At 45.9% G+C, this 15,733-nt stretch overlaps 1 protein-coding gene across 4 annotated transcripts in view; it reads left to right on the forward strand.

The window, feature by feature from the left end:
• The first annotated feature begins 1,914 nt into the window (after positions 1-1,914).
• C5H21orf62 (chromosome 5 C21orf62 homolog) overlaps positions 1,915-15,733 on the forward strand; it is a 34,033-nt gene continuing 20,214 nt past the window's right edge. Inside the window, exons 1-2 of one of the 4 annotated variants that reach the window (XM_029603575.1) lie at positions 1,915-1,931; positions 2,547-2,614. The gene's annotated coding sequence lies outside the window, so the exon portion shown is untranslated. Of the gene's footprint in view, positions 1,932-2,546; positions 2,615-2,656; positions 2,848-15,484; positions 15,572-15,733 lie in introns of those variants that run through there. The other 3 variants (XM_029603574.1, XM_029603573.1, XM_029603576.1) reach the window with 3 other exon arrangements.

Raw genomic sequence — 15,733 nt, forward strand, 5'->3', positions numbered from 1 at the left:
CCTGGGAACTTTTGATTTCCAGTCACCCTAATATTGTCCTGAATTTATGGAGGAAGGGGGGCTGCACACAAACTTTGTCCACTCTAATATACACACAATTAGCCAGATAACTTCTCCCAGATTTTCAGGGAGATAAAGGTTTCACTGAAGATCCTGATTAAAGTTATCTGACTAACCATAGCTCCCTCCCCAGAATGCATTTAAAACACCCCTTTTATATCTGGCTACATTATAGCCGGATAACAACCTATAATTTAGCCGGATAAGAGGCTCAATATGTCGTTTAAACCATACTGGGTCAGACCAAGAGTCCATCAAGCCCAGTATCCTGTTTCCAACAGTGGCCAATCCAGGCCATAAGAACCTGGCAAGTACCCAAAAACTAAGTCTATCCCATACTACTGATGCTAGTAATAGCAGTGGCTATTTTCTAAGTCAACTTGATTAATAGCAGGTAATGGACTTCTCCTCCAAGAACTTATCCAAACCTTTTTTAAAACCAGCTACACTAACTGCACTAACCACATCCTCTGGCAACAAATTCTCTGATTAGTTTTAAATGTGTGAGTTATCTGTCTAAATGGCTTTTAAATATCCACATCAAATATGTTCATTCTCACACACACACATATACACTCATGCTCTCTCACACTCACACATTACACAAATCTCTCTCTCTGTCACTCATTCACACCTCCGGAGCACACAAGTGGCAGCAGCCTCTACCTTCAGCTCACACAGCCACATAGACTCATCCTCTTTTCTCCCAGGGCGAAGGCTGATACTGCTCATTTCTTCTGATCATGTGTGCCAATGCTGATCCTGCTCATTTTGGCCACAGGGATTACATCTTCTTCTTCCCATGCCCACAGGCCCAGATGACACAACTTCCTCCTCTGGGCTCATGCAGAAGGGAATAACAAGGAGTTGCAATCTTTGAAGTTCTACCATTCCCAAAACTGTGTCATGTTAGGTGGCCATCTAATTCATCTGGTGCTTTCACTGGCCATGCACTCTCTCCCATTCACACACACCCAATAGTGTTGCTCCCTCTCTTTCCCACCCTTTCACCCTCTTTTTTCATCTCACTGACACCTCATTCCTCCTTTCTTCCCTTCTTTTCCATTCACTCCTTTCCTCCCTTCTTACTCACCACCTTCCTTTCCATCCCCTTACAATCAACTCCTTCCCTTCTTCTCAGACACTTCCCCTTTCCCCATCACTCATCCCCTTCCCTCTCACTCACTTCCCCCTCCCTTACATCTCCTTTCACTCCTCCTCCCATCCCTTCACACTCCCCTTCCCTCTTACTCACTCCTCCACCCCCCTTCTCTTCTCTTCCCTCCTCTCCCACCCCACCCACTGGAACCCCACTGCCTCTAGCATCTTCTTGCCCCCCAGGGCAGGGGATCCCTGCAGGCATGTCATCAGTTCACAGCAGCTGTAGGACTCTGACATCATCATTTTGGGCCAGCAGCAGTGCTGCAGGGCTTCAAGTCGTCACTTTGCTGGGGTGCAAGCACCACTGAACATCTGTACCTGTGGGGCTCCATGTCATTATGCAGAGGCAGCAGCAGTGCCAACAAATCTTCTTCATGTCCACGGCGCTTGGGATCCCCTCGGGCACGTCATCATTTCCCCGCCGCATCGCTAACATCCTCTTCTTGCCCCATGGGGGATTCCATCCACATCATTTCACGGTGACTGTGCCGCTGCTAACATCATCTTCCAGCTTGCGGGGCTTGGGGTCCCCATGGGCATGCCATCATTAGGTGCCGCCGCCAGCCACTTTCTTCCCTTGGATGTTTTCCGTTTAGAAGCAGAGTGAGACAACTGTCACGGAGCTGTTTTGGGGCATTTTCTGCAGCTCCAAAATGTTGCCACCTGAGGCGGCCGCCGCACCCTGCCTAAAGATAGAACGGCTCCGATGGGTAAAGTGCATTTACATGTGTAAAACCAAGTTGTATGCCTGTAAATGGTTTTGAAAATTACCCCTTTACTTTTTACTTTCTCTTTTGTGCAGGATACGCAAAGGGGGTAAAATACCATTTGTAGTTTGGAAAATGTCAAGTACCCACGCTGTTTTCTTTCCCCAAACCTAAATATCCTTCCCCCTCCCCCACTTTAACCTGGCTGCAAAAGCCCACCTGTGTTTTTGGCTGGGCGGGGGAGGGCAATTGTCAGCCAAGCCATTTTACTTGCGTAGCTAATTTTGAACACGGCCCATCGCCGTGCCTTGTCTAGGGGTCGTAAGAGAAAAATTAATGACAGAACGGGATTAGAGCTGAGGCAGAGGGAGATAAAGTAACTAGGCCCATGGTCACTCACAAGGGAAGCCTTAAACCTGACACTCAGCTTCATGCTCTAAGAGCGCTCGCCTCCATTAATTCCTTCAATCCTGTTTTGGTTTTTTTTAATTAAACTTGTTATTTATTATCATTCACGAGGATGACCTCATCTGTTTTTTATTATTATTTCTATTTTTTATTTTTTTTTAATTTTACTGCAAGCTTTTTTTTCCTCCCTGATCTCTTTTATTTTTGCAGAGAAAACTTTCCGAGGCAGTGCTCGGCAGGGTGTCGGCGTGGAGGAGTTAAAAGCAAAGAGTTAACAGGTAGGTACTGCTCCCGCCGCGCGGTTAATGAACGAACTGGTAGGCCGGGAGCTCCCCTCCTGGTCGCCATGGAAACCGTATGGGCCACTGGCCTTCAGAAAGGCAAAAAAACCAAAACAAAACAAAACAAAACGCGAGACCCGCATGTTCCCCCTCCCCGTCTCCCAGATTAACGAGGCGCTTAAGCAAGAAAGAAAACACCACCGGAGACAACGTCCTGATAGCATAAACCTGTAAGTTTATTCTTATTTCTCTCAGCGTTTGTTTTCATTTTTTCTCCCCAAAATATAGAACGCAAATACAAGGCAGCCTCTAATGTTTGCCTACTGCTTGACAGTTCCAGGGAAAGGCTACTGCTCATTCCCCCCCCCCCTTTTAATGTTTGCAATTATTTGAGAAAAGTGGTTTTTTTTTTTGGTTTTTTTTTTGCTATGAAGCCTGCTTTAGTTAAAGAACTGTAACCAGAATTTTTAGATAATAGAATAAGAGGAAATGTAGAAAATGAGTACCATAGGAGAACATGAACAACTGCTTGATTTAATAATTAAACCAATAAACAAGCGATTTGCAAATAAGAGGAAAAAATAACTCCATCTCTTGTTCTGTAAACCAAGCCTCTGGCTTCCTGCTTTTAAATCAGTTTTAGCATGAATGTAATATACAAGCATATGGAAGATAAATGTCTGGGCTTACAAATAGTTACGCTTGTAATGTTGTTACAACCAGCGTTTCTAAAGTACATATATTACTATAATACTTGGCTAGTCTGTGGAATTAAGGGCCTGATTTACTAAGACTTTTCTGTGTCTATAGAAAAAATGCTTAATAAATGAGGCCCTTAGCTGGATAAACGTATCTGGCTAACTTTGCAGGTACTGTATATTCAATTGTGCACCTGCACTATTGAATATAGCAGTCTATCTTAAACTTAGCTGGCTAAACCTAGCCAACTAAATTTAGGGCAGCTCTTTGGCCTGATCAAATTTAACTGGCTAACTTCTGAATTAACAAAAATCAAGAGAAAAACCTCTATCGCTGATGAACATATTGATTTTGAAAAATCATTCTGTGTTTATCTGTGTTTTTAAGATTTGTTTTTAACATCTACACTAGGTAGAATTAATATTTTATCAATCTCGTCACTGGGTTCAAACAATATATATTAATAGGTTTCATATATTGTGTAGGTGTCCCCGCACCAATACTTAGTGGTTATAATCATCAACCAATCTCCTCCTCCGTGATGTTATTTTTTAAGAAACTTTTATATATTTGTATGTAAAAGAAAATAGCAAAAAAACTAAATGAATTCTTTGTTTCTGTCCATACTGAGGAGGATGTCAGGGTCATATCCACACTGGAAACATGTTTTGATGGTGATGGCTCTGAGTGACTAGATGGAATCACTGTGCAACTGAAGGACATAATAACTCAGACAACAGACTAAAGAATAACAAATCACTTGGACCAGATGGTATTTACTCCAGACTTCTGAAAGACCTCAGAAATGAAATTGCAGACATGTTTCTGGTGATTTGCAACCTATCATTTAAAATAACCATAGTACCAGAAGACTGGAGTGTGATGCCAATTTTTGAAATGGACTCCAGGTGTTGTGACTTCGCTGCCTGCAGGTTTCCCCGCGAGCAGACTCTCTCACCTTGCTGTTTCTCTTCAGCCGACGTGGCAGGACGCCGCCGTCTGCCTTCCCACGCGGCCGGAGCCGCAGACTGAAGTTACTTGTGCGGCCCGGAGGCTGCCCTGCATTGTCCTCTTCACCGTGGCCGGAGCCGCGGACTTTCTGCTTCTCCCACGGGGCCCGGGACCGCCGCCGACGTTAGCTGATCTTCGCGGCACGGAGGCCGCATGCCCCAGGCTCGAGTAGCGGCTGGAGCCGCTCCCGGGGCCTCCTGCAGCGGCTGGAGCCGCTGCCGTCATCGAGGCCTGCTTCCCAGGCCAGCCCTGCGCTTCTGACGTTGCTTCTCTTAGGCGCCGGCACGCGCCTCTCTACAGAATTTAAAGGGCCAGGCACAGGAAGTTTGCTGGCCCCTAGTCCTTTAGCCCTATAAAGGGTTGCTTCGTCAGTCTGTTCTTGGCCTTGCATCGTGGTGTCTTCCCTCTGGAGGCTCCTGCCTGCCAGAACCTTGTAAGGTCTTCTGTCTTCGTGGAGCTCCTCGTCTCGTCTCGTCTGCCTTCTACCAAGTCTTCATGTCTTGGTGTTCTGCCTGAGGTCCCGGTCCATGTTTGATGTCTCGCCATGTTCCTCCACATCCTGATGTGTGTTCCTGCGTCTCGTCTTCTTCGCTCCTGAGCCTTCTGGACCTGTGGGCCAGACTCCCTCGGACGACGTCTTTCCCGGGTTGGAGTGGCCTGCAGGTGGACTGGTATCCTGCACTCTTGAGCCGTCATGTCCTGGATCTTTCCTGCGCTGTCCCGTTCTCCTCGTGGTCCATGACCAGCCTGCATGGGCTGTGTAGGGCGCGCAGTGGGACAGGGTGGTCCGCGACTCAGTCCCGCGGGTGGCCTGAGTAGGGCGCCCTGAGAGACAGTGCCAATGTCCATGCCTTGTGTTTGCCCATTTGGATGTCAAGTTCTTTGTCATGGATGCCGTTGCATCACCCCTGTGTCTTCATCTAGATGCCGCCGCATCAATCCCTGCCCTGTCTTGGTGTCAAGGCCGTCTGCCCTCAACCTCAGGCCAGGCCTGCTGCTCCATGCTGTTCGCAGCAGGTCCAAAAGGGCTCGGAATGGTCGGAGGACCATTTAACTTCCAACATCCTCGGATGTTGGCCTTGGGAGCTTGCCAGCCTGGCAGAGGGTCAGACCTCAGCCATGCAGAGCCACCGTCACCCCTCGGCTCGGCCCTGAAGGCCTGGGCCCGAGCTGAGGCCCATGGGCATACGAAAACCGCCCGGCACGTAACACCAGGGATGATCTGGGAAATTATAAACTGGTGCACAAAATGGTAAATTGTTTAATGTTGGAGAGTCAACATAAGTTTTGGAAAGGGAATACTTACCTTACCAATTTATTAGATTTTTTTTTAGGGTGTAAATAAATACACAGATAAAGTTGAGCCATTTGATATATTTTATTTGGATTTTCAGAAGGCATTTGATAAAGAGCCTCGTAAGAGACTCCTTAGGAAAGTGGGAGGTTGTGGGATCGGAGGCAGTGTCCTATTGTAGATTGGTAATTGGATAAAAGACAGGAAACAGATGTTAGGACTAAATGGTCACAAATGGGGATAATGTCTCAAAAGTCCGAGTAGGTGCCCACCTGAGCACCAGTGATCATGAGACAGTATGGTTTGATATTATAAATAGGATACAGAGAAGACACACAAAGACCTGAGTTTTGAATTTCACAAATACAGACTTTGTTAAAATTGGAATGTTCCTAGAAGAAGAACTGGAAAACTGGGAGAAAATGAGTGAGGTCGAACACAGTGGTCCAAATTGAAAGGAGCTATAACAAAGCCAAAAAATCTATATATTAGAAAAGTAAACAAAAGTATGAGGAAAAAGAAACTGATCTGGTTCTCAAAGGAAGTGGCTGAAAAAATAAAAGCAAAAAGAACAGTGTTCAAGAAGTATAAAGTGTTGTGTCCATCGGTTCCCGATGCCCTCTCTCCGCCCTCCTTACCTCTTTGGCGACTCCCTCTTTGACCACGGGAAGATTGGCTGCCGCGGCGTCCTTCTGCCGAAGTCCTCTGGCATCCCCAGACCGGCTAGACGCTGCAATCCGCCATGTTTCCTGGAGGCCTAGGGGCGCGCGCATGGTGCGGCCCCGACTGAAGTACCGGCGATGGCGCGAACCTCAGGGGCATCCCCCTGAGATGACGTCATCCGCGACGGATATATAAGGTCTTAGAATTTGCTAACAGATTGAGTTAGCAAGGGGTCGGGTTACTCTACCTAAGCTACTCTGCCTCTTTGGACTTACCAGGGGTACCCACTCCTCGGGGGCCTCGCTTTCTCCTTTGTTTTTCAGGTGACAGTCTGGAGCCGGTACTTGCTCCTCGAGGGCCCTCGTTCCCAGACTTCCTCCATATTCTCTTCTGCCTGGAAGTCATCACTGCCAACTACATCAGTGAGTTACCATCGCTCTCTCAGAGCTTTCCGTGGAACCAGGTACTCGCTCCTCAAGGGCCTATACATTCCAGCTCCTGGGCTTCTATGAGACATTGTGTGAGTGTTACCATCAGGTTCTGTCCATGAACTCTGCATACCCTGCCTACTCACTATATTTCAGTTTCTCTACAGCTCAGCCTCCAGGGATCGCTGTTCCAGTATCTGAGGGACTACAGCCCAGTCGGGCATTCCAGCTCACTACTGCCACCTCTGGTGGTTTAGTATACTGTCTAATAAAAGAACTAGTGTGTGTCTGTCTCCTAACTCTGAGCCTGACCGGTGGTCCCTCTCGGGATCTTCCCCCAGGGGCGTGGTCATCTGCCACTGGTCCAAGGATCCACCCACAACTCTCCTAAATAACTACAGATTGCTAACTCCAGCAGATTGCTAACTTCCTAGCAGACTGCTAACTCCTAACATAAAGGATCCCAAAAAGAGGAACTCAGAGTGAAACTGAGGGAGACAAAGAAAGAAATTAGGAAAGCAAAAGGTCAAGTGGAAGAAAGGATTGCCAAAGAGATAAAGCGAGGTGACAAAACATTTTTCAGATATATCAGAGAAAGAAGGAAGGTCCAAAGTGGTATAGTGAAATTGGAAGGTGACAAGGAACAATGTGTGGAGAGAGACAAAAAAAATGGCAGAAATATTCAACAAATACTTCAGTTCAGTGTTCACTAAAGAAGACCCTGGAGAATTCCAATGCTGGTAGACAAGATTGTAGATGGGGATGGGATAGACAAAATGCCATTTATGGAACAAAATGTATGGGAAGAGCTAGGCAAATTGAAAGTGGACAAGGCTATGGGGCCGGATGAGGTACATCCCAGAATACTGATGGAGGTCAGTATTCTGAAGGACCTTTTCAATAGATTCCTGGAAATGGGAGAAGAGTGGTGGTGGTCCTACTTCACAAGAGTGGTAGCAGATAGCAGGCTGGAAACTATAGGCCAGTTAGTCTCACATTGGTAGTGGGAAAATTAATGGGGATGCTGTTGAAGGAAAGGATAGTGAACTAACTACAATCTGGTGGGTTGCTGGACCCAAGGCAGCATGGATTTGCCAAGGGAAGGTTCTGTCAGACAAATCTGATTGATTGATTTTTTTTGATTGGGTGACTAGAGAATTGGATTGAGGAAGAGCGCTCGATGTGATCTACTTGGATTTCAGCAAAGCTTTTGATAAGGTCCTGCATGGGAGGCTTGTGAATAAAATGAGAAGCTTGGGAGTGAACACTAAGGTGGTGGCGTGGATTTCAAACTGGTTGACTGATAGGAGACAGCATGTAATGATAAATGGAACCTCCTGTAAAGAGAAAGTTGTGTTAAGCAGAATGCTACAGGAATCGGTGTTGGGACCGGTTCTGCTCAATATATTTGTGAGCGACATTACGGAAGGGATAGAAGGTAAAGTATGTCTATTTACAGATGATACTAAGATCTGCAACAGAGTGGACACACCTGAAGGAGTGGAGAAAATGAAAAGTGGTTAAGAAAACTTGGTCGAAGATTTGGCAGCTGGGATTCAATGCCAGGAAATGCAGAGTCGTGCATCTGAGATGCAGTAATCCAAAAGAGCAGTGATGGGGAGTGTAAAACTGATGTGCATAGACCAAAAGAGGGATCTTGGGGTTATAGTGTCTGGGGATATGAAGATGGTGAAGCAATGTGACAAGGCGATAGCTAAAGCCAGAAGAATTCTGGGTTGCATAGAGAGAGGAAAAACCAGTAATAGAAAGGACGTGATAATGCCCTTGTACAGGTTCTCCGTGAGGCATCACCTGGAGTATTGTGTTCAGTTCTGGAGCCCATATCTCAAAAAGATAGAGATATGATGGAGGCAGTCCACAGCAAGGTGACAAAAATGATGTGTTGTTTGTATCGGAAGACTTATGAGGAGAGGCTGAAGGATCTGAATATGTATAGCTTGGAGGAGAGGAGGTGCAGGCGAGATATGATACAGACCTTCAGATACCTAAAAGATTTCAATAATGTATGGACTATGATCCTTTTCCATTGGAAAGAAAATAGTAGAACTAGGGGTGACGAAATGACACTCCAGGGGTGATGACTCAGAGCCAACATCAGGAAATATTTCTTCGTGGACAGGGTGGTGAAGACCTGCAATGCCCTTCCGGAGGAGGTGGTGAAGATGAAAACAGTCAAAGAATTCAAAAGGGGCATGGTATATACACTTAGATCTCTAAAGGTTAGAGCAGTTATGGTTGTATCTGGTGTGCCTTCAGATCTGGTGTGCCTTCAGACCTGATCAGGTGTGCCATGGAAAAGTCACCAATATCTGATGCTCAGATGTTGGCCAGTGCCTGGGCTCTGCTCTCAGAACCTTGCAACAATAAGAGATACACCAGCATTGGCTAAAATTTGTAGGAGCTCCTTTCTGAGAACATGTGTAATCATGCATGCCTCATCTTCCTAGCTACAGCATGACCCTCAGAGTGTGGTAATTAATGAGCAGCATGCAGAGCATGGATAGTTGGACCTCACTTTGTGCAGCACACACAGTGCACACAGCATCTACTCATCTTCCCTGTCTGAGTTCTTCCAACCTCTGTCCTATCCCCAGGCTGAGTGAGATGGGGAGAGCATGCAAAGAACACCGGATAGGACTCACACTGAGTGATAGGAAGAGCAGCAGTGAAGGAGCTCTGGCAGCCACATGTGGTGCCCAAAGTAGCTGACCTTGCCAGCTGCCCATATTACACCAACTTCTTCCTATCCTGCACTTGTTTATGGACAGAACTGATCCATTGTGATGGGTTCATGTGTTTTTTCTCCTTTTCCTTTTGTTTTAAAATTTGGAAGACAGATTGGTTGGGCTTTTCAGTGCTGCCCTAGCTCTTATTTTGGCCATTTGATTCCTTTTCATGTTCACGCTGCCCACTCTGTGGATTAGTGTGCCACATAACACTTTTGTTCGTATAGGTGTGCCTTAGGCTTGAAAAACATTGGGAAATACTGGGCTAGAGGACAGAAATGAGATAAGCAAGCAGGAGGGTAACTTGCTGGTACAGCGGTTACAGCAGAAGGCATGGAAATTACTACCCTTAACCAATATGCTTTGATGCTTTTAATGCAACTGCAACATTGCTCCCTGCTTAGATGACAGGGAGAAAAGAGGAATTGGATTCAGACAACAACTGATGGCTCCAGCTTCCATGATCTGGATACTGATATGCAGACATAAGAGAAAAACTACAGGATTGTTTCTACGGCCAAGCCCTAAAGGAAAAGAAAGCGCACATGGGGGTATCTTGCTGGTGTGGTGGTTGCTATCCTTAACCAATGATGCTTAATACTTTTGATGCATCTCCAACATTGCTTTCTTCTTCAACGGCAGGGGGAAAAGGGTAATTGGATTCAGACAGCAACCAACGAGGGCTAGAACTTTTACGGTCTGGGGAACTGATAAGCATGGGGAGTAACCTTCACAGAGCAGAAGTTACTACCCTTAACAGAAGCCATGGATTATGACCCTTAACCAATACGCCTTCGTGCTTTTGATGCAACTGCAACATCGCTCTCTGCTTCGAAGAAGGGGGTGGAGGTGGAGGGAAAGAGAAATTAGGATTCAGATACAACCAACACGAACCATGACTTTTTTACAGTCTGGAGTACTGATGTGCAGACATTAAGGAAAAAAAACACAGGACTGCTTCAATGATCAAGTCCATAAGCAAAGCACATCAAGCAACACTGACTGATACATGGGAGTAACCTGCACGGTGTGGCAGATACTACTATGGAAAGCTTGCTGAGCAGACTAGATGGACCATTGGTCATTTTCTGCCATCATTTCTATGTTTCTAAGTTTCTATGTTTTCGAAATGAGGAAAGTTGTTAGTGGAGTTCTCCTGGGCTCTGTATTGGGTGCTGTGCTATTTAGCATATTCATAAATGATCTGGAGAAAGGAACAATGAATGAGGTGACGAAATTTGCAGATGACACAAAATTGTTTTGAGTTGTTACAATGGCAGCAGATTGTGAAGAACTGCAGAAGGACCTTGTGAGACTAGGAGACTGGGTTTCTAAATGACAGGAGCCTGCGCGCGCCGAGCCGCGCAGCCTGCCTCTGTTCCCTCCGATGCCGCTCCGAAATCGGAGTGACCTCGGAGGGAACTTTCCTTCCTCGTCCACCCACCCCCAGCCCTACCTAAATCCCCCCCCCCCACCTATGTTCAAGTTACGCCTGCTTGAAGCAAGTGTAACTTGCGTGCGCCGCCTCAGCATCCCCCGGCACAGGCCGCAGTGCCGGGGGACTCGGGACCGCCCTCCCGGCCCGCCCCCGAACCGTCGCCATGCCCCCGGCCTGCCGACGTGCCCCCCTGGACACGCCCCCTCCTGCCCCTTTTACGAAGCCCCGGGACTTGCGCGCGCCGGCGGCCTATGCAAAATAGGTAAATTCGGCAGGATTTACGCTCGCAGGGCTTTTAAAATCGACCACATAGTGTACATAGAAAAGGTACAGAGAAGAGCGACAAAAATGATAAAGGGGATGGAAAAGTTCCCTTATGGTGAAAGTCTAAACAGATTAAGGCTCTTTAGCTTGGAAAAGAGACAACTGAGAGAGGATATGATTGAAATTTAAAAAAATAATGAATGGGATGGAATAGAAAAATAGGGAAAAGTTATTTACCCTTTCAAGCAACATTAGGACTAAGGGGACACTCCATGAAACTAGTAAACAGCACATTTAAAACCTCTGATTGCCTTCTGACCATCCTTGAACGCTGCCTGCTTTGGCCCAAGCCTGCCTTTGACTTTGCATGTTTGTCCCACTCTCTTCGATGGATCTTCTGTTCTTGAGCAGAGGCCCCCACCTATGACCTGTCGGCCCCGGCATCCAAGAGCTCAACCTAAGGGGAATATGGGTTGGTTTAGGCGAAGCTCCAGATGGGTCTCTGCCTTATCCAGCTCTGCCAGCTGATGGTGGGGACCTGCAGGGTTCCTCTCTGCAGGTTGTGCCAACTCCACCTTGGTCCAAAGGGCCACGCCTTCAACAACTCTATTGGCATTAAAGGTAAGGCAGAGTAGCCATATTGGCACCAAATGCATGGCACAGACATGTTGGTGCTGAGGAGTAGCGCAGAAGCATGACCTCTGAAAAATGCTGCAATTAAAAAATTTAAAAAAAAAGGGAATTTAGAAATACAAATTCTCCTCCACATTGGCAGTCAATGCTCTAAGAAAGAAAACACTTTCCTATTCCACCTTAAGCCCATGGAGGATGAATCTGCTTCCTGAAAGAGGCTAGAAGTGTCACTGATAAAATGCTGTTCTTACATAAGTACGATTTGCCATACTGGGTCAGACCAAAGGTCCATCAAGTCCAGTATCCAGTTTCCAACAATGGCCAATCCAGATCCCAAGTACCTGGCAGGATCCCAAGGGGTAGATATATTCCATCCTTCTTATCCCAGGGATAAGAAGTGGATTTCTGCAGGTCCACCTTAACAAAGGTTTATGGACTTTTCCTGCAGGAACTTGTTCAAAGCTTTTTTAAATGCATCTACACTAATAGTTTTCACCATATTCTCTGGCAATGAATTCCAGAGCTTAATTATGAGTTGAATAAAAAATATTACTAAAAAAGATAACTAAATAAATTTAAATTAAATACATATCAGCTCCATCAGGGAAAAATACTAGAATGTTGTTCTTAACAAAGGACATAATACTCCAATTAACAACTCCTAATATCATGGATATGACTTAATTATAGGAGGACTATAATCAATAATCTTATATTAGAAAATAAATTGTGCATATCATAGGGCTACTTTCATCTATATTAATTCCAAAACATCAGCTGTAGCAATTTTGATCAAAGAATGGTTTGATTAAACCATTGGAGCTCAAATAGCTTGTTTACAAAATAAATTTAAAAAAAGCTGAAACTCCTTGCTTCTCAATAAACCTGTTTGGAGTCACAGTATAAAAAACAATTGAGCCCCTAACAGATGAAAATCTCCTGTTCCTATCCATATCTCCTCAAATGAATTATTCCTTACAGAGACGCTTCACACAATAAGCTGAAGGTAAGGCAGAGAGATTCTATGTGACAATGCTACTGAAGTGCCATATATAATAAAGCAGGATAGAATCTACAGCTGAGGGATAGCCGAGGGCTTAAATCATTATTTCCTGCACGTCATAATGAGTGAAGTAAAATATTTAGAGGCCAATTTCTTAATCCATAATCCTCCAATCCTTTAGGAGGTGTATCAGTTTTAAGTCAAAATTTGTGGGATGTATTGTTGTGCACAGTGGTCTGTGGATTTGTCCCATGGACTGCTGCTCTTAACTCTGCCGGGGCCTGCACGAGCCTCCTTCCTCGAAGGACCGCAGCAACACGCACCATGGCCGAGCACTCAGCAATAGTGGCAGGATGCCACCTTGCCCAGCCCTGCTTCCCTAGGGGCCCTAAGTGGGACTAGCTGAAGATACGCCTATACCAACTGTTTCCACTGCAGGTTGAGCCCTTGGGTTCTGATGGCTGACAGGTCTTAGGAGAGTCCCTGGGGTAATAGCCAGAGAGAGAGAGTCCAAATCCAGGTAGTGGTTGGGGCAGGCAGCAGGTAGTGGGATCCAGTAGACAGGTCAAAGGTCAGGGCAGGCAGCAGACAGCGTGGGTCAGGTCCAGGAGACAATCAGGAGGGTCAGAGAACAAGCCAAATTCAAACCAGGAAGACAAGCCAAGGGAGACAGGGCAAGACAAGGACAGGGACAAGCACAACAGAGAGGACCAGGACCAGGTAGGGAGGACAGACCAGAACACAAAACCATAGTAAGAAGCAGGAACACAAGCAAACAAGAACATGGGTAGAAAATGCAGGGAGAAGCAACATGCACTGAGGAGCAGACCACTCAGGAGACCTGTTGCTGAGGCAAAGAATGAAGTAGAGAGCGGGTTTAAATGCTTAGAGGCCGGTGATGTCACCCAAGAGCGACTCCTGCAGTTTCCCGCCTTGGCGCGTATATCATATGTGTACTTGGACACACATGTGCCTAAGACATCTATTGCTGGCTCCCCACTGTGTGCATGTAATGGTGGTGTTCTGCTGTGAAGATGAAGCGGGATGTTGGTAAATGACTCAGCGGGGAGAGAGCAGTTGGGGACCGTGGGTTCTAGCACTATCTAGTGGCAACTTAAAATTGTCCCACATCCATTATCGTACAGCAACATACAGTATCGGAGGAGATGAGACTATGTTCTTACTCTCCTTTGCCTCATTCATCGCCTCCTTCCTCTTCCTTTTCCCTCTCTTCTTCCATCTCCACCTTCTCCTGTCTGTTCAGAACCCTCACTGATGGGGTGGTACTTCAGGCCCAGAGAGAAAATAGCAATGGCTGCCATTACCTTGGCGACCCCTAGTGGACAATAAGTAGTGCTGAGGTATCTTGGGGTGGCAAGGGAGTCATGCCATGTGGAAAGGGGGGACCGAGCAGAAATGGCTGAAGAAGAAAACAAGGGAAAAAGACTAAACATGCAGGGCCCGATATCAAAAGTGCATTAGTGCTAAATTACCAGATAAGTAGGATTTATCTGAATAACTAGAACTTACCCAGTTATATTCAGCAACATAGCTGGATAACTTAGATAACCAGATATCTTTGAATATTGGGCCCACAGTAAATAAAAATAAAAATACACACAACAATCAAATCACAGCCACAAAAACTATAAAACAAACCCTCTCACGGTTTTCTCTTTTTTTTTTCTCTCTCTCTCTTTCTCTACCACCTCATAAAACCCCCTTTCTGGACACATAATCCCTCTTACAATGTTAGCAACAGATCTGTTGACAACTTTTCTCAAAAGTTTTGAGTTGTGGATCTCATATGCAGATTTCCTCAAACTTGGGTCTATCAAACTGGTACCAGTTTGACAAATGTTTCAGAACTTTTGAAAAACTGAGGAATTTCCATTAAACCAGCCTTTAAAGAGAACAACGATTTGACATGTCAATTTGCAGAACTGCTGGAGGAAAGAAGGGAAAGGGGGATAGGATAGAAACATTCAAATATATGAGAGGCTTTAATGAAATATGAAATATGGAAAGGTAACATTTTTCAGACAAGGAAATTGAATGACCTGGGGGTCATGATCTGAAGTTTCAGAGACTCTGGAGGAAGGCTCAGAGTAAACAGGAGAAAATAATTCCTTATTAAGAGAGTGGTAGGATGCCTGGAACAACAGCAGAGGTGGTGGAAACCAGCACTGGGACAGGATTCAAGTATATTTGGGACAGATATAGGGAACAGTGATAGGAATAAGGTGGGAAGGCTCCAGTTTTTGCAAACCTATTGTTCTCCCTCCAGCACAAAGGCAAGGGGAGAGGTGATAAGGAGAAAACAAGGTATAGATAAAGGAAGCAAAAGTTAGCAATATAGCAGGGCACATGATTGCCGGGCAGAAACCAGCAGGCTAAAACTCCCCAGAAGCCAATCAAGTAGTTGTCAGGTACCAACCAGCAAAATCACAGGGAAATAGGCAGCTGAATGTTCAGAAACAGTCTCACAAATTCTGAGAACTGTTTAGATTGTTACAAAGCTTGGTGGTAAGCAAGCGATGAAGCGTAAAAGTAATCTGGCTGGCCTTGACACTGGGTTCTGTTCCTGGAGTTTTACATACAGAGCCACATAGTAACATAGTAAATTATGGCAGATAAAGACCAAAGGTCCATCCAGTCTGCCCAGCAAGTTACTTTTGGTAGTAACTGCTGCTCTGTACAGCTTACTCCCTTGCTTACTGTTAAAGGGTAGTAACTGTTGCTCCATGCAGGTTACTCCTGTGCCTACTGTTAAGGTTAGTAAGTGCCGTACTGGTTGCAATTTGCAGTCTGCGGGCTGTCTCATGGACCATCGCTCTCACCTCTGGATCGGCCCGAGTTGTGGCTGGAACGCCACCAACACATGTGGCAGGATGCTGCTGCTGCTGCTGACTTCTGCTGAGTCGACCGCCATCCTG

This window comes from Rhinatrema bivittatum, chromosome 5 (assembly GCF_901001135.1).
Source record: "Rhinatrema bivittatum chromosome 5, aRhiBiv1.1, whole genome shotgun sequence".
Taxonomy (NCBI): domain Eukaryota; kingdom Metazoa; phylum Chordata; class Amphibia; order Gymnophiona; family Rhinatrematidae; genus Rhinatrema; species Rhinatrema bivittatum.